The sequence below is a fragment of the Panthera onca genome, chromosome B2, assembly GCF_046562875.1.
Source record: "Panthera onca isolate mPanOnc1 chromosome B2, mPanOnc1 haplotype 2, whole genome shotgun sequence".
Lineage (NCBI taxonomy): Eukaryota > Metazoa > Chordata > Mammalia > Carnivora > Felidae > Panthera > Panthera onca.
In genome coordinates, this window is record NC_138343.1 from 141,775,376 (window position 1) to 141,794,128 (window position 18,753).

At 41.3% G+C, this 18,753-nt stretch overlaps 1 protein-coding gene and 1 non-coding gene across 5 annotated transcripts in view; one reads left to right on the plus strand and one right to left on the minus strand.

Annotated features, from left to right (window-relative positions):
• The window catches only part of TULP4 (TUB like protein 4), a 242,909-nt gene that overhangs the window by 27,897 nt on the left and 196,259 nt on the right, over positions 1–18,753 (plus strand). The window lies entirely within an intron of this gene.
• LOC132668119 (U6 spliceosomal RNA) lies at positions 1,164–1,267 on the minus strand. The gene has a single exon (XR_009605477.1). It is a non-coding gene; the product is annotated as a U6 spliceosomal RNA (small nuclear RNA).

The window sequence follows — 18,753 nt, forward strand, 5'->3', positions numbered from 1 at the left end:
GTTCGAGCCCTTTATCGGGATTCTCTCTCTCTCCCTCTCTCTCCTTCCCCCGGCCACTCATGCTCACACACACACACACTCTCTCTCAAAATAAATAAGTTCAAAAAGTTAGAAAGCACTGAGATTAAATATGTCCTGGAGAAACTTTTCGGAAGGCCACATGTGAAAATTTGTAGAATTTGCTTGTGATGAAACAAAGGGTATGTGGTGGGGGTGGGGGCAGGGTATAGGGCCTTGGAAGCATTTATGGGGCACCTGTGCAGTGGAGCCTTTAAAAGTATTTGCAGAAAAAATTTTAGACTCTTTAATTTTTAAATTAGAAATTCAGGAGTGGAATTTAGGAGTTAAGGGGAGTAAGTACCAAGAGAAATTTGTTCACTAGTTACTGTTTGGGTGCTGTCACTAAGTCAGATGGGTATGCTTCCATCAGGGAGATTATAGTGTCTAGTAGGGAACAAAGCCTTATATTAATGAAGTAGATTTTAATGAAGGTACTGCGTTTCATGCAATAGGATGGCAGGTGTGTTTCTGAAGAATTTTTGAGTTGGGAGTTACCAGGGATCACCAGCATTTTCACCATCATATTTTTCTTTTTATTATTTTCCCTCATTGCCCCCAGAAATGTGATCTTAATAAGTTAGGATCTTTATTGTAAGATAATGGCATTCATAGCTCCTGTTTATTCAGTATGTAATTGTATGCTTCATGATGAGCCTAGCGAGGGAGAGGACAGAGATGGAGAAGAAGAGGGTCTGAGAATCCCAGGTCAGGCCATGGTAGGGAGCCAGCAGAGGAGGTTGACAAAGAGCAGTCAAGAGGGAGGAGGAAGGTCAATGGAGAGTTCTGCTGAGGTCTTTCAAGGACTGATGCGTTTAAAACCTTCCACTACGCTGTGAGGTAGGCAGTGTTATAATCCCCACTTCACAGAGTGGGAAACTAGGCCTTGAGCAGCTTAACAGCACAGCTCTTGTCAGGCAGTAAGTGATGGAGCTGGGATTTGAAGTCAGGCATTCAGATTCCAGAGTCTCCCTTCTTAACCATGGCTGCTTCCCAGCTTCACAGATGTTGCCACGCTCAGTTATAATTTCAGCCAGAAACAAATGTGACAGTTTTGTTTGTGGAACTGTACCCGAGGTAGATGCGTAGTTCTTTTTTTTTTTTTTTTAAACATGGGCTACTTCATGAATTTGTATGTCATCCTCGTGCAGGGTCCGTGCCACTCTTTGTATTGTACACGTTTTAGTGTGCGTGCAGCTGAAGTGAGCACCGGATGCATGGTTCTTAGCACATTTTACACTTGATCTTAGCCAAATGGCTAAGGAGCGATCAGTACCTTTTAAATACTGAGAATACTATGTACTTTGGTTAGCAGGTTTTAGACACATAGAGAGCCTGTGACCTCTGTTTGGGAATCTGGTCCAATTTTGTCATTTTACCTGTGGAGGAATGGACACCCTTTTTGTTGAGGGACTTACCCAAGACCCTTAGACTTGAAGCTTAGACTTTGGTCTCTTGACTCTGAGGTCAGAGTTTTCCTCACTGTACATCACCCTTGAGACTCATGTTCTTTTATGGTGTTGTAAATGAAAGGTAGAGTTGAAATGAATATGTAAGGTGCTAAAAATGCTCTCGTCAAGATCATTGATAATCTCCATGTGGCTCCTTCCAGTGTGTTTATCCAACTTGACCTTTCAGAAGTTAGAGCTGTTAGGACCCAATGTCTGTTGGCCTTCCTCCTCCTCTGCACGGTTCTTTGTCAGTCTCTTTTTCTGCCTCTTCCACCCAGGCCTGACCTGGGATGTTGGGGTTCCATTGGGTTCACCACTAGACCATCTTCTTTCCTCCACCTTAATCTTCCTTGTCACCAAGCTCACCATTTTCTGTAGTTAACTCATTTTTATGTGAATGGCTCTTAAGTTAATATCTCAACTCCAGACTTTTCCTCTGAGGTTCAGATTCATGTCCAGCGACACACTTGACCTAGACATTTGAATGCCTCATGGACACTGCAGAATTAACACACCAAATGGAACCTCTTCCACAGGCCCTCTGGACCTTTTCGCAGCAGCCCCCTCTCCATTCTGTTCTTCACCTCAATTATTGCCACCGACTGGGAATCATTCATGATGATAGCAATAAGAGCCGACGTTTATTGAGAGAATTAATGTGCCAGGCACTTCCTTAAACTCAGTCTATTTAGTCCTAACAACAGTACCATGAAGTAGGTGATGAGAATAGTAATAAGAATAGAATTGTATAGCTCCTACTGTGTGCCAGGCACTGTTTTAAGTATGTTACAGATACTAACTCATTGGATTCTCAGTAAATCCGTGAGGTAGATTCTCTTACTCTCCCTGACTGGTAATGTCAGACTCTGAAGCAGAGAGACGAAGTTACTTCCCACAGCACTCAGGGCCCCTCGGCTAGTAAGTGGGAATACAGTCTCGGCAGAGACGGAGTGTGGGCCGTGCCAACACCTCATTTTAGTGTGATTATCCCCTTTTCCCACACAAGGCAGCCACGCCTCCATTTCCGCTCCCTCATCTAGTTCCTCAGAAGTTCTGTTGGTTCCAACTCCACAGCTCAGCCCCAGGCTGCTCTCTCCTCCCTCTCACGAGTGAGCAGCTTCCTTCAGGCACCATCGCCTCGCCCCTGGATCGCTGCAACCTCCTGCCTGTCCTTTCCGCTTTCACTCTGTCCCCATCCGGCAGTCTTGACGTGAAAGCTGGACCGTTTCAGTCTGCTGCTTGGTACCGTTCAGAGGCCCCGCCCCGTCAAGATAGAGATGAGCTCCCTTCTGTGCCGACAGGGCCCCGCCTAAACCTCGTCCTAGCCGTTCGATTTCTGCTCTGTGGCCCCCCGGTCTTTTTTCACGTCCTCGTGTGTGCCAGTCTTCCCTGCCTCATTGTCCCGCATATACCCCTGCTCCATCGCTTCTTTGGTCTGTGTTGCTGTCCCTTGTCAGAGGACCTTCCCTCCCCACCCCTCACAGGGCTGTTTTCTCCTTTGCACAGCCCTCACCCCCAAGGGCAAGAACCTTAAGTGTTTGTCTCTTTCCTTTTGCTGTTGTTCCCCCATTAGAATGTAAATTCCCAGATGGCTAGAACTCAGTAATTATTTGTTGAAAAAAAATATATAGGTTAAATTTTAGGCTGCACTAGAAACCTAACTTTTCCCTAACTTTTTCAGGTGATGTGCTCTGAGTTCTAGAAAGGCTGATTCTTCTGCACACTGGCACACAACTCACTGCTAGGTTATAGAATGTCTGCACGGTTCCTCCACTTCTGGGCCACACAGACTATAAGAGTCCCAGGACATCTACATCTGCGTTTTCTGTTACTTTACTCTTAGCCCTTCCCATCTATCTTTCTCCTCCTCCTCCTCCTCCTCCTCCTCCTCCTCCTCCTCCTCCTCCTCCTCCTCTTCCTCCTCCTCTTCCTCCTCCTCTTCCTCCTCCTCTTCCTCCTCCTCTTCCTCCTCCTCTTCCTCCTCCTCTTCCTCCTCCTCTTCCTCCTCCTCTTCCTCTTCCTCTTCCTCCTCCTCTTCCTCCTCCTCTTCCTCCTCCTCTTCCTCTTCCTCTTCCTCTTCCTCCTTCTCCTCCTCCTCCTCCTCCTTCTCCTCCTCCTCCTCCTCCTCCTCCTCCTCCTCCTCCTTCTCCTCCTCCTCCTCCTTCTCCTCCTCCTCCTCCTCCTCCTCCTCCTCCTCCTCCTCTTCCTCCTCTTCCTCCTCTTCCTCTTCCTTCTTCTTCTCCTTCTTGTTTATTTATTTTGAGAGAGAGTGCATAGGGGAGGGGCAGGAAGAGAATCCCAAGCAGACTTCACACTGTCAGTGCAGAGCCAGACATGGGACTTGGTCTCATAAACTGTGAAATCATGACGTGAGCTGAAATCAAGAGCCAGATGTTTAACCAACTGAGCCACCCAGGTGCCCCTACCCATCTTTCATGCACCACAGAACTTGACCTTTGGGAGACCCCTGCTGCCAAGCATGGTGGTGCTGACGTTTTTGTGGGCAGTGGAAGGAAGTGAGGCAGGAGTGCTTTCACCCATGGTGAGGAGCTGAGCGTCTGAGTTTTTGGCCGTATTTCTACCTGTGAATGGCCGTTGGATAAGGTGACCTTTAAGGTCCCAATCCGACTGTCACCAGCTCTGTTTCTCCTGGCATTGGTGTACAAATTGAGCACTAAGTTGAGACATCTGGATGGCCACAGTCACAACTTTTCTTTCTCTCTCTTTATGCCCACTCTGTCCCTCAGCAGCTCTATGTCACTGTCCCTAGGGACAGCTCTTCTGGAGCCACCTTAGATGTACAACTACTTTAATGGCAATTTTACTTTCCTCAGTACTAATTCTCCCAGGATGGGGTCCAAGGAAATGTGCCTTATGCAAATTCCTGTAGTAAGCAAAATGATGGAATTTGGGCTAATTTTAGTAAACAGGCCATAACTGTTAGCAAATTAATTAAGATCTTGTTTGTAGTTCTTTTGTGGAGGACAATAAATTATCAGCTTATTTAAGACCCTGTGACTTCCAAGGAACTGTCATTCTGTGTCTGTGAAAGTATTGAATGTGGATGGGCCCCTGCTAGGAGGTGTAGGAGTGTGCCATTCACACATACTTTTCAAATTGGAGCATATTATCTCTTACTGAGTAGGAATAATGACTGTAATGAACTAGGGAGACCTTTCTTCTAAAGCAACAAAAACAGTATGTTCTTAGTTGACAATGGAAGGGTAAACACGACCCTAATTAGTGACTGCTTCAGCTTTTCTCTGGTCCTAAGCTCATGGCGTAGAGAGGTAGCAGTAAGCCAGCTCGATGGTCCCGACTTGCAGCACTTGTGCCCTGGGATACCCTTCCCAAGTGTTTGTGCTTTTTAATTTGGAATAACTGGGAAGTGATAGGTGGAAAGCAGCACTTTCTCCTCTGCCAGTGTACAGAGGTGTTTCTGTTGTGCAAATAGGCAGGGCCTAAGTTATTAGAATCTACGTGTTTGTTTGCCTGGCTTTTCCTGGTTCTGAACATCACCTTTAACAGCCCCTCAGTCAGGGAGGTCGGGGAAATGAGATTCTTCATAGACAGTAAAGAGCATTATTGAGGAAAGTACTGTTGGTGTTATAAGTACATTGTGGGTTAAAATGACTTTTATGGGTTAACCTGTATAGCAGTGATAGTACTTAACAACATTACCTCTTTAGAATTACTTAGAGTTCTGAAAAATCCATTGACAAATAGACTTTAGCCAGCTGGTATATGGATTGATTGGGGAAGTTTGTGCTGGGTCAAGAAGCAAGGATTGGCCTTGGCTACCATGGCAAGAATAATAGCTACCCCTACGTATCCTCTGTGGGGAGCTCAGTGTGGGTTGTGTAGGATTTCATTTCTTGTGTCACACTAGGCTTGGTCACTCTGACCTTCTGGTGGCCTGCAGAGTACTTTTGGCTTTTATGTGGAAGCTGTCACTCTGCACCTTGAATATCAGACCTTCTGCCAGGATGTCTTAGGATGATTCTCAGGCTGTGGAGAGTGCACTTCCACAATGCAGATATCCTGAGATGGCCTGAAATTAGTCACTCCTTCCTGCAACTGTCTCAGGTATGTGGGCACCAGGAATACTCCTTTTTTCTTTTTTCTGGAAGCAGTAATCTCTGCGGTCTTTCTGGGCCATCTCAAGCTTGACTTCTGCTTTCTTCACTCACATACCATCTTGTCAGCCCTGTCACCTGATTCCTGCATCTCTCCCCACTTCCTTTGATATTGGGGCCCTAGTTTGTGTTGGACCTTCTTGGCAAGAGGCAGAGGCAAGCGTGGGCTCCCTTCGTTTAGTGTTAAATTCCTCATTCCTGGTGTGGAATGACAGAGCTTTGAAGGGGTCTTAAATCTGTTGATTGTCAGTCAGGTGGACTGCACCGTATTTGCTTCAGACGCAGTGTTAGGGGAATGGCGTAGGGTCTATTTACACAGCTCCTTTGAGACTCTTAAAGGTGTCCTGCCTTGGTATATAATACAGTGAGCTGTATTGACAGTGCAGCTTTGTGAAGAAAGAACCAAGTTCAGCACCTCACCGTTTCCTTCAGTTGCTTTGATATAGTCTGTTTTGGAGTGTTTGGAGGGGAAATCAAGAATAAAATAGATTTTTTTGGCCTCTTACTTTGAATGTAAACGACCCAGCACTATCCAGAAGATGCTTTTATTATTATTAGAACTAAAAGATGGTGTTTTAGCTTGTGTTGATTGACTTGATTGAAGTGCTTAATCTTGAAGACCTCTGTTTTGGTCTTTCTTGGGAAAAAATGAAATGTTACTTGGGTAACCTTTTTGTCTGGTTTAATTGGAGAAAATTTTTATATCATGGGTTTAAAAGAACAGCTGCTCTGGAAGCAAGAGTTTTTTCTTCTTGATCATTTTACCTATTTTATTACTTTATTTTGTTTGTAATAGATGTCAGTGAGTCTTTATTTGATCCTGATCCCCCCCCCCCCCCCCGCCCCCGCTTTAAACATCAAATTGAACAAATACTTCTGGAAGCTCCACTGCCTGCAGGGCATTGTGTTAAGAGGTTCAGACATAAATCACAGTCTCTGTATTAGGGTGGGTGAAGTCATCTTTCCTTTACACAGACTCTGGGGTGATCTGGGGTGGGTAGTGTTCATAGGACTGGACATGGTTTTTGATAATGTAGATAATGTAGAACAATTAATAATTGTTAAGAGTTTAAATTTTGGATATGTTTTCTACCACTTAGTTGAAACTTTAAAGAGATACCATTAACAATACATATAAACTACTTTAATATTTTTCCATGATAACCTCAGGTCTGATAGAAAGATATATTCTTCTCCCTTCTCTTTTATGTTATGATCTTAATGTCATGGGAAGATAATAATACAGAGTTTGTAGTAGTATGTTTAGAAAATACTTCTAGCCTAAGTGTATGATAACCTGTCTGTATGCATGAGGAGTCTTTAACACATGGCTTAAATTGTGCAAAAATTAGTTTCAAATGACTTCCTCAGTGTCTAACTTCAGATAATTGTAACAAAAAAGAAAAGAAAATGGGTAATATCCCTGTCCCAGCCTAGTCACTTGTCACTAGTATAACTGGGACAGTATCCTTGGCCTGTCTTCTTCCCCTGTCCCTAGAATGGTGTGGGCCTCCCTGTGTTCTTACTGAGGCCTACAGCAGACCTACTCATTCTCTTCCAAGGGCTTCTCAGGCAAAGCAGACAGCTGTGAACACTTGATACTTGACTTCGCTTGGAATTTAGCAATGTGAACCTCTCTGCCTAGAAAGTCGTTCCCTAGATCGTACGGCTGTTACTTCAGAATGGTGTTGTCAGGTGATGCCTCCTTATGACCAGACTAATGTGTGGTGTTAACTACATGGATGGGCAGGAGGTACAATGCAGTAGATGTAAGAGTTTGGCTTTTGCAGTAACTGGGGAATCAAAATTTACAATTCAGTAGGAAAATGGCCTGTTTTTCTTATATATTCTTTTTTCATTTCCTTATTTATGAACTTGAATGTTGGTTCAAAGGCCTCAGTGTGAATTTTTAGAACGGTAGTATGACATCAGTCTTGTGGAGGCAAGACTAATATAATGTGTGTGAAGAAAGGAAACCTTAGACATTATAAAATGACTAATTTAGTGAATATGCTTTTTATGCCATTGTATTTTGGGGGGGTTATTGCTTTTTTATTTTTGATATTTTAATACTGGTCATTTTTTTTTACCTTACCCTCCCTGCTTATTTAAAATAATCTTTTCTTCATTTTCTTGACTAGGAATCCATTTTCTTAGCATTTTAGAATAAGTGACTGCCTGAAGGTAGATTTTATTTTTATTCTGAAGACCCAAGTTCTTATAAAAATTCTTCAGTGAAGTTAAAAACCACTTCACACCAAAGGAGAAAACCATGGCTAGAAGAACCCCCTGCACAGTTTGATTTCCCACTTAAATGGCCCTCAGTGCCTCTGTATCTATGAAAACTGTTGGCTCAGTCCCTGCTGGCTTTGGGGACAAAGCCCAGCTGGCCTTATGAAGGTGGCCCGAGTTGGGTGATTAATTGGAGATATTTTTATTTGAGGCCTTGAGCCATCTTCAGGTTTGCAGGAGACAATCTTACATTGTAATGGTATTTGAAAGGTGTATTCTTATTGTGCAGTACACATTTGAACTGTTTAAATTGGGAGAAACACTGTCGTTTGTCATCTAAATTGGAAAGTCAAGGGTATGTTTGATTCATAGTTTCTCCACTGCTTAGCATGGAGGCTAAGATGTAGGGCAGTTAGGTGTTTGTTCAGTGAATGAATAGATGGACAGATGTGTGGGTAAATGGATTTAGTTGTGTTTTATTTAAATGTTTATTTATTTTTGAGAGAGAGAGAGAAAGAGAGAGAGAGAGAGAGCATGCAGAGGAGGGGCAGAGAGACAGAGGGAGACACAGAATCTGAAGCAGGCTCCAGGCTCTGAACTGTTAGTGCCGAGCCCAGACTGAACTGTTAGGCCATGAACCGTGAGATCATGACCTGAGCCGAAGTCGACGTTTAACTGACTGAGCCACCCAGGCACCCCTAGTTGGGTTTTATTTAAAAAACATTTTATTTAAAAAGAAACAGCAACAGATACGTTAAGTCTGAGAGAAAATAGCCACTTTGAATCCTTCGTGCTCCTAATTCTTTGGGTAAGTGACTAGGAGAGAAGTGGATTATCACATGGGGCTAGGTGTTGTAGACTCTAAGTGTAAAGTTCTCTTTTGGCCAGCAAAAGAGCCGATGCAGGATTAAAATGAGAGATGGGTAATATCCGGGAAAAAGACAAGAGCCCCTTGCCCTGTATTTATTCAGATCAGAAGGCTTGCAAACGTGATGGGCATGTACAAAGAGACAAACTAGGAACATTAACTGGGGGACGTGAGGGGGAAAAGGGGATTTTGAAGATATACGGCGTTTGGGATTTGGGTCAATATAAAACAAAATCCGGGCGCCGAGCAGATGGGTAGATGGTTGTTAACAGCAGACAGGAGGCACCGTGCCTGTTTATCTTTGCCAGCCTGGGGGATGAGACAGATAGGGGGAATAACCTCAGGGTTAATAAGCCACCTTTTCTTTTGTTAACCATCTCTGCTCTGGGCTGCTTTGCCTGCAGTGCAGTGGTCCATAGTCCAATCCACCAATTTACCTACCCTGGCTCTGTTCTCCTATGAAAGCAGCTTTCTGCTATAGTACTAAACTTGGGGTGCTTTCACCCTGAGTATCTAATCTTGTTGTTCCTATGTATTGGGCACCTTTGCGCCATTTCTATTTCAGGCCTTTGCCTCTCTCTCTATTTTTGGGGACTCATCTCCCTCCCCCCCCCCATTTTGAGGTGCCTCCCTATTCTCGGGGTGTCTTTGCACCCCCCTATTCTTGGAGTGCCATCTGGTTTACCCAAACTCTGGTGTGAGCATTTTATGGCTTTGTATTTCTGTATGCCTTGTTAACCCATTGGTGTAAGCCCGGAGGATTCCTGAACTTATCCCGCACAGCCAGGTTGTGCTGCCTCAGCTTGGGAATGTTCTGGGAAGGATATTCAAAAAGGCAAAAGGAGAAAGAAACAATCTCCTTTGTTTCCATGCATTTTACTGGTATCTGAGAGAGGTAATTCAGACTTTGGGCTCCTAGATTGAAATCCCTGCCTTAATTTCCTTATGTATAGGACCAGCCTAAATACTGAGTTCTTTTTTCCCATCCTGGCTTTTATTCTTTCATCAGCCCAAAAGGATGACAGGGACAGGTGGCAACATTTCATAGGTAAACAGAGGAAGGCAGGGTGATGGAGTATATACCTTAGGGCCATTAGTCTTGTTGATGAACTAGTTTGAGAATCATCCTTTTTAGGAACAATGGGAAGGACATGTTCTCCGTCTATTTGATCTATAGTACATTTTGGACCATATTATCCTAGCCCTCAACTGTTGCTTTTACTGAATTACCCATTAACCTCAAACCTTTATTCTTGCTTTCTATTGGAAATAATTATAAATCCTGTTCTGCATTTGTGTGAGGTTGTTAAAGACACTATCCTTTCCATCATTTGATGGCTCTACTGTGGTACTTTAATGTTGACATTTTTTCAGAACTCAGTACTAGGGAAAGGTTGTCTTTCCTGGGTAACTAGACAATGTCTTCATTTCTAAGAATAAGCCATCCTCAGTCTTCTTTTGTCTTTATTGCAAGCATACTTAAGGCCAAGTTTTTTGTGCTTACTGTTAACATTTTTACTGTCTTTGTTTTCTTAACTGTTTCTCCTTTTTGAAAGTCTGTTTTATAAGTTGATAAGTAATCTTACTTATTTTGTATGTGCTTTTTATAAAGTGAATTAAATATTTTTCTGGAGAGAGTCATGTTTTTAATACATTCATTAAAACAAAGTACATATTCATTAGTCATTAAGTACGTTGAGTTTAAGCTTCTTTCCCTGCTAATTCTGGTCAGTTTTTCTTATTTCATCCTGGCCTTGCTGATTATTTCCAAATTTAGGTGTATAAATACTATTTTATTTAAGATATTAAGATTGTGGTGTAAGAAGTTGAAGGAAATAGAGCTAATCTGCTTCTTTCAAAAACCAAGCTTTTGATAAAACGATTATGAATCCCTTCTGAGAACATGGGTGATATAAATCATTGCCTGAGCCCAAGAGTCATGTTCATTATCTCTAGCTATGATTATAGCCCTTAATGAAATGTGGTTTAAGGGAAGATTTGCATCATTACCCGTTTTTCCTGCTACCCAGTGTCTATTATTTGAGGTAACACTCTTTTCTGGGAAAAAATGTTGCTCTACTGATTGGATAGAAGCACAGTGGAGATTTAAATTCTGTGGTGTATTTTCTCATGCCATATATTTTCTCATGTTTTATTTGTACACCTACTCAACAGTACTCCGAATTTACTAAGTTTTCCCTGATGCTTTTCATTCTTGTTAGTGTTAGTGTAACCACACTTGTGGGAAGCAGACATGTAGAACTCATAGGGACCCAGACAGACACCTTTATTGATGAACCCCATTTCATATCCACTATTTCTCAGTTTAGAATTCTTTGAACTATTTCATATACAGAATGTTATATTACATGAAAATCTATGGAGATACGCATCTGTAGGTGCTAAGATGTGGTGGTGTGATGGTGGGTCCTTATTTAGCTTCCTTGAACTTTATTTTGCTAACTGGTAACTTTCCTACATATGGTTATTGTTACAGTAAAAGGAAATAATAATAAAAAATCTTGAATTCAGTAATAATTGAATCAGAATAATAAGTGTTTCCAAGCCTTTGGTGATGGTCCATTTATTCCCCAATTTGTATAACCAAATTCCTGTGTGAAACAGCTCCTTGATGTAGAACGTGACGTGATTTCGCTTGTGCTCAGAATCTTCCCAGTAGCACAGCACAACTGGTAGCTTGTTTCCAATAATGGAATCTCTACTTCATCTCATTTCCTGTACATCCTTTCCACTGCCATATCTCCTCCTCTCCTCCTTTCCACTGCCCTATTTCCTACCTTTCTCCTGTCCTCTGCCCTATCTCCTACTTGAATTTGATTTAACTTTGGATCTGTGTGCTTGTCATGATTTTTTTTTTTTTGGTAAGTTCTGTATATTAGATATAGTACTATATTCCTGAAGTATCTTTTTAAATCAGTGGTACATACAAGCGTTGTGTTCTTTATCATCCAGTCATCCTTCAGAACTACTTTCCTAAATTCAGGTTGGTCTCTTTATTATTAGGAAATAAACTTATGCCTCTTGTCCTCTGCCCGTCCAGGTCTTTCCTTGTCACACTCAGGGTTGGCATCCTTTCTAGCCAATCCTAGCCTTGCTCTCCTGTTGGCTTCTTGTGTTTCCCCCATGCTAGGCATCTCCTACTTTGACTACTTACCTGGTTTCAGCTCTTGCTCACTTTGGGGATGATTTCTTTAAAAAAAAATTTTTTTTTCAATGTTTATTTATTTCTGAGACAGAGAGAGACAGAGCATGAGTGGGGGAGGGGCAGAGAGAGAGGGAGACACAGAATCGGAAGCAGGCTCCGGGCTCCGAGATGTTAGCACAGAGCCCGATGTGGGTCTTGAACTCACAGACCGCAAGATCATGACCTGAGCCGAAGCCAGACACTCAACCTGCTGAGCCACCCAGGCACCCCAATGATGATTTCTAAACGTACATCTGAATATGTAGGTGATACACTATGCCCCCCCCCCCTCCCCCTCCTGGAAATAAGGCTGACTGGATATTCTGGAAAATTTTCTGGCTGTAAACACTTCCAGTAGAAATATTGGAGAAGATAAAATAATCACCCTTTTGGGGCACCTGGGTGGCTCTGTCAGTTAAGGGTCCGACTCTTGATTTTGACTTGGTCATGATCTCACAGTTCATGGGATTGAGTCCTGCATTGAGCTGTGTGCTCACAGTGCTGAGGTTGCTTGGGATTCACTCTATTCCGCTCTCTCTGCCGCTCCCCTGCTCATGACCCCCTCTCTCAAGATAAGTAAATAAACTTTAAAAAATAAACACTCTTGGGGTGCCTGGGCAGCTCAGTCAGTCAAGCGTCCAACTTCGGCTCAGGTCATGATCTTAACGGTTTGTGAGTTTGAGTCCTGCATAGGGCTGTGTGCTGACAGCTCAGAGCCTGGAGCCTGTTTCGGATTCTGTGGCTTCCCTTCTCTATCTGCCCCTCTCTGGCTTGAGCTGTCTCTCTCTCAAAAATAAATAAACATTAAAAAAAAAAAAACACTCTTTTATAATCTTTATTACAAGACAGTGAGAAACTCACAAGTGGGAAAGAAGATGAGGAGGAGTGAGCATTACTGAGAGAAAAAGGAAGAGTAGGAAGGGACACCCAGGGGAGCTCTGCTGATACCAAGCACCTAGAGTTCAGGGATATGGAGTTTCATTGGAACCTCTTTGAAGGGCTGGGCTGGGGGTGGGGAGAGAACACCCATTAGCAAAAGGAGGAGGCTTCTTCTTGAAAAAAAAAAAAGTCTTTTTTGAATATATTAGGTTTAGGATTTGAATTTGTGTTACCTATGTGGTCTGGAAAACCCCAGGCTGAGAAACTCCTCTCAATGCTTCTGGGTTGGAAATACCCAAGGGCTTGGTAGAAGTAAACATGAATCGCCTCTGGAAGAATGACACCTTCAAACCATTGATTCAGAGCTCTGGAATATGAGCAAACAACAAAACATTACTAAACATATAAGGAAATGAGCCACCATGAATGAGAGTCACCTTAAAGTTGGCTGCGATGTGCCATTTGTTCCATCCATTCATTCCTCAAATTTTTACCCATCACTCATTATATACCAGGTACTATTCTCAGTGCTGATGTTATGACAGCAAAATATTTCCCATGGGGAATGGGAATCTGGCTCTTGACTGGAGGATTTGATACATTTGGCCCAGGGCCCTGCCCACTTGAAGGCTCTGGGTCAAACCATTGATTTATGTTAGTTCCTTTATTTTACAAATGGAAAAACTGAGATCACAGTGGTCAAGTAATTTGCCCAAGACATAAACCTCAGTTTCCTTGTCTGTAGAATGGGGATAATACCTATCCCACAGGGGAGCTGTGATGATAATGGTTTGACTAGCATATCATCTACCACAAATGGGCCTCTTCTTCCTTCTCCATCATCCTGACAGTCACAGGTGGTACAGAGACTCAGTCTTTCTGATTTTCAGCTCTGGTGCTTTTTTCTGCTGATGATTTGACTCCATAAGATCTTTGATTGTCCAAGCCCATACAAAGTCTCACATTTTCACTGTTAATTGTTCTGTGATCATTTCATGTACGAGCTTTGCTTCCATAGCTAGATTGTGAACTGTTGAAGAAGTTCGGGTACCAGATTTTGTGTTTTTATATTAACTTTACATTATCTAGTCTTTTGTTGGTCACTTGGTAGGTGTTTTATAGTATTCATTTATTGTGGCCTGATTAAGCACATAATGCCATTGTTATGAGGAAATAAAAATATTTCTGCCCAGAAAAGTCATTATGGTCCTTATGTGAGAGTTTTGGCAAAGTAAAAAAGAAATGCTTTTGCTGGCTGTTTATGAGGCAGACATCTGTATTCCGCTGCTTCTGTCCCTGATTGCTGAGATGATTCTCACCTGGTTTTCTGCTTTTTTTCTTTACAGTCCATGGCTGCTCATTCATTCAGTGCCAAGCATGTTTACAGGTTCTACTCACCAAGCTGGCACTCTGTCTATGTGCTGGCAATTATTAATACCCCCACAACCACTTCTGTAGCCCCAAGCACATGTTTGCAACTGGAAATGTGTACATTTGTATGGGTACTGGGTCATCAGTTAGCTCTGGTCCCCTGCCTTCTGCCTTGGTGCAAGGCCTTGAAGAACAGTCCGGCGTGCTTGGTGTGTCCGCCCTGTCCATCTGTGGGCCAAGGGTCAGGCACTTCTGCTTACCATTTGAACCAGGAAGGAATCACTTGGAAGTTCTCCCTCCCATAGAACCCATCTGAGGCTGGGCCAGAGCCAGGACTCTCTGTTCTCTGTGCAGTTACTGGCTGCATTTCAGCTACCCATTTGAGCTCTTTCTATATGAAAAACATGAAAGTGCCAGGGGATTGTTTTTTTGAAAGCAAAAAAAGATGGCAGCAGATGTGAGAACAGATTTACTCATCATGATGTAAATTGGTGCTTTGTTTTCATTTTAGTTGAACAATAAATAGGTATTCATGAAAATATTTGGCTGTAAAAAATTAAGAAAAATAACAAATTGCTATTATCTATTATAATCCAATTCAGTTTCTTTGGAAAGAACTTCAAGTTGTAAGTTTAAAAATTTACTGACATTTATGTTAGTATTGCATTAAGCCTATTAGTAAGTTTAAAGTAAAAATCCAAAAGACATAATAAAATTCAGATTTACTGTAATCATTGGTACCTGGTTTGTACAGATATAATAGTTTCCAGGAATATGGAATGTGGTAGTGGAACTAATGTACAATTGTTTTGCCACATCCTTTATTTTTTCTCTGGCAGTTATTTTTGTTTCTTCTTTTTTACAAAGGAAACTTTATATTTTGCGTTTCTTCTATAGCTGTGACCAAGAGGCTGATTTCTCCACTACATCTAAACTTGCTTATTCTTGATAATGTGCTGGACCATAACTGCTTTGAATGCCCTGCGTTGATATGCATCTGTGAAAAGATCCTGTATTACTGGAATTCCTAGTAAACTTCAGTGCGATAATATCACCTGAATGCTACTAAAGGGACATTGGTAGGAGGTTAGGGATATTTTTAGCTGCTTTGAAGTTTATATTATAATGGTATTAGTATTTTAAGACAAGTTTTATTTAGTATATAATTATATTTTATGCATTTACAGTCATTCAAGGCTATATACAGTGTTTTAGATGACCAAGAGCCCCCAAATTTTCAGCTTTTTTAATGGAAAGATTTCCAAAATAAGCAGTGCTCTTTAATCAGAGGATAGTGAATATAATAGAACCTGTGATTTACCAGTTGGGGCCTTCACTTTATTCTTTTGTGAGGACACAGAGTGCTGCTCTTGGAAGGGTTTGCACATTGGGCTTCTTCCTACATTTAATCTCCATTCCATTAACAAATATTGAGTTCTTGTTTAGGTCTGGAGATTCAGTGAGAAGGCCTATTTCCTTCTCTCAGGAGGTTCATTGTATAATAGGAAAGATAGACCAGGAAGGCGGGCTGGAGGTATACAGGTTTGGGATCCAGACAAATTTGGATTCAAACTACAGGGTGAATGAAGTGTATTAAATTCTGTGTAGCATTTGTGTGACTACAGGTTTGCGTGTTTGAGTCTGTTTATCTTTGCCTGTGGCAGTGGAAAGACTTCCTGTAGTTTACTGGCCTATAAAAAAAAAACACGATTTATAACATCATTCGGAAAGCATTTTTATTGCTATATAGGATCATTTGTTCCTGGGGACAACATTTTTAACACCACATACAAATAAAAACACTTTTATTCAATTAAACATACATTTGTTGAATACTTAATATATGCACTGTAAAAGGCATCTTGACAAATAGGCATCTAAAAGTCCTTACCCTTAAGTAATGCCTGTGCCAGTGGGGAATATAGGGGCTCAGATACCTACTGTGTGGTGGAGAACTGAGTGAACAACTTAAGAAAAACGGAAAAGTACACTGTGAAGATTAAAGAAGAGAAGTCCGCACCCAGTAGGGAGAGGCTGGCAAGGATGTATGGAGTGGGTAGTTTCGAAGATGCATCAGGAGAGGTGGCTACAGTTGGGACTTGGGATGGGCTTTGTAATCAACAGGGATACGCTTGGGGCTTGGTGTACAAATAGAAGGTGTACTTTGAAAGGAATATGATTTTTAGAGGTCAGAGGTAGAAGACAGGCTCAACAGATACATGTGGGGTCACTCTGTGAAGAGCCCTAAATGACAGGCTCAGGAAGGCGTCCTTAGGCAGTGAATGAGGTCAAGTGACTGCGATGAATGTTACTCCTGCGATGAACCCTGTTTGGTCACGATTTTCTTTATATGCTATTCGATTTATTAATACTCTGTTTAGGATTTTTGTATCTTACTCATGAGTGATACTGCCTTTAATTTTGCATTCTTGCAGTCTCCATATTTGGTTTGGTGTCAATAGTACCCTCATAGAATTAGCTGTGGGTGTTTTACGGAGTTTCTGTAATACTGCTGTGGTCTGTTCCTTGAAAGTTGGTAGAACTTATCTGTAAAATACCTGGTCCTGGTGTTTTCTTTGTGGGCTGATTTTAAACTAGAGTCATCTTCTTTCATGGTTATGGCACAGTTTAGACTTTATCTGTCTTCTTGAGTTAGTTTTGTTAAATTATGTTGCCTAGGAATTTGTTTCATATGTTATCAATTTTTTTTTAGTGTTAAATTATTCATGGTATCCTTTGATCTCCTTAATCTTCACTATATCTACAGTTATACCCCTTTTCCAATTCCAGTATTCTTCTCTTCATTTATCTTGTCAAAGGTTTGTGTCTTTGATTATTTTTCTTTGAAGAGTCAACATTTGGCTTGGTTTAGCCTCTCTAATGTTACTTTTTCTATTTTATGAGTTTCTGTTTTTATCTTTATCATCTCTTTACCATCTTTTGGTTTATGCTGTAGTTTTTAATAGAACATTTAGCTCCTTAATTTACGACATTTCTTTTTTTTTCTATTATAAGCATTTAAAGAAATAAATTACCCACAAAGTATCCTTTTCTTTTTGTTTGTTTGTTTATTTATTTAGAGGAAGAGTGTGCGCGTGAGCGGGGCAGGGGCAGGGACAGAGGAGAGGGAGAGAATCCCAAGCAGGCTCCACACTTGTCTCAGCACAGAGCCCAATGTGAGGCTCGATCTCCTGAACCATGAGATCCTGACCTGGGTTGAAATCAAGAGTCAGATGCTTAACTGACTGAGCTACCCAAGCTACCCTGACAAAGTATGCTTTTTCTACAGCAGGCATGTTTTGGTGTATAGTATTTTAATTAATATTCAGTATTTTAAACTTTTCATTACAATTTTTTCTCTGTTTCATAAATTATTTAATTTTTTAAATGTTTATTTTTGAGAGAGAGAGAGAGAGACAGAGCGCAAGCAGGGGAGAGGCAGAGAGAGAGGGAGACAGAGAATCTGAAGCAGGCTCCAGGCTCTGAGCTGTCAGCACAGAGCCCAACGCAGGGCTTGAACCCACAAGCTGTGAGATCATGACCTGAGCCAAAGTTGGACGCTTAACCGACTGACCTACCCAGGCACCCCAGGTTTCATAAGTTACTTAGAAATGTGTTTAAGTTTGTTTAAAAATTTCCAAAATATAGTTTTATAATTTAGATTTTTGTAATTGCTTTTAACTTAATTTTAAGTCATATAATAAGTCTCTATGACACTTATTCTTTGAAATATGTTGAGACTGACTTTACATGGTAAATTTTTGTTAACATTTTTGTACGCTTGAAAAGAATGTGCATCCTCTGAATTGGATACAAGATTCTATATTTGCTCATTTTGACCAAGTTTGTTCATTGTGATGTTCACATCTTCTAAATGTTTACTTTTTTTTTCATCCAGAGAGTGGATGAAATCCCCTACTTTGATGGTGGATTACTCATTTCTCCCCATCAGTTTTTGCTTTGTGTATTTCAAAGTTATTTTATTAGGTATTTATTAGGTTAGAGTTGTGGTATATTTCAGGTGAGTAGGACTGTTTATCACTACGTCACTGGCTCACTTCTTTATTCTCTATTAACTACTTTTGCCTTAAAATGTATGTATATTTTTCAGTATTAATATAGCTACCTCAGTTTTCTTTTGGCTTTTGTATAACATGGTGTATATTCTTTTTAAAATCCTTTTGTTTTCATTCTTAACATGATCTTAGGTTTTAGGTGTCTTTGTGAGAGCATGTACGTACAGTTGACCCTTGAACAACACTGTTTTGAAGTGCATGGATCCACTTATATGTAGATTTTTTTTCAATAAATACAGTACAGCACTGTAAATGTATTTTCTCTTACAATTTTCTTAATAGCATTTTCTTTTCTCTAGTTTACTTAAAAAAATGTTTATTTATTTTGAAAGAGAGAGCATGAGCAGGGGAGGGGCAGAAAGAGAGGGAGAGAGAGAATCCCAAGCAAGCTCTGGGCTGTCAATGAAGAGCCCATTGCAGGGCTTGAACCCACAAACCATGAAATCATGACCTGAGCCAAACTCAAGAATCAGACACT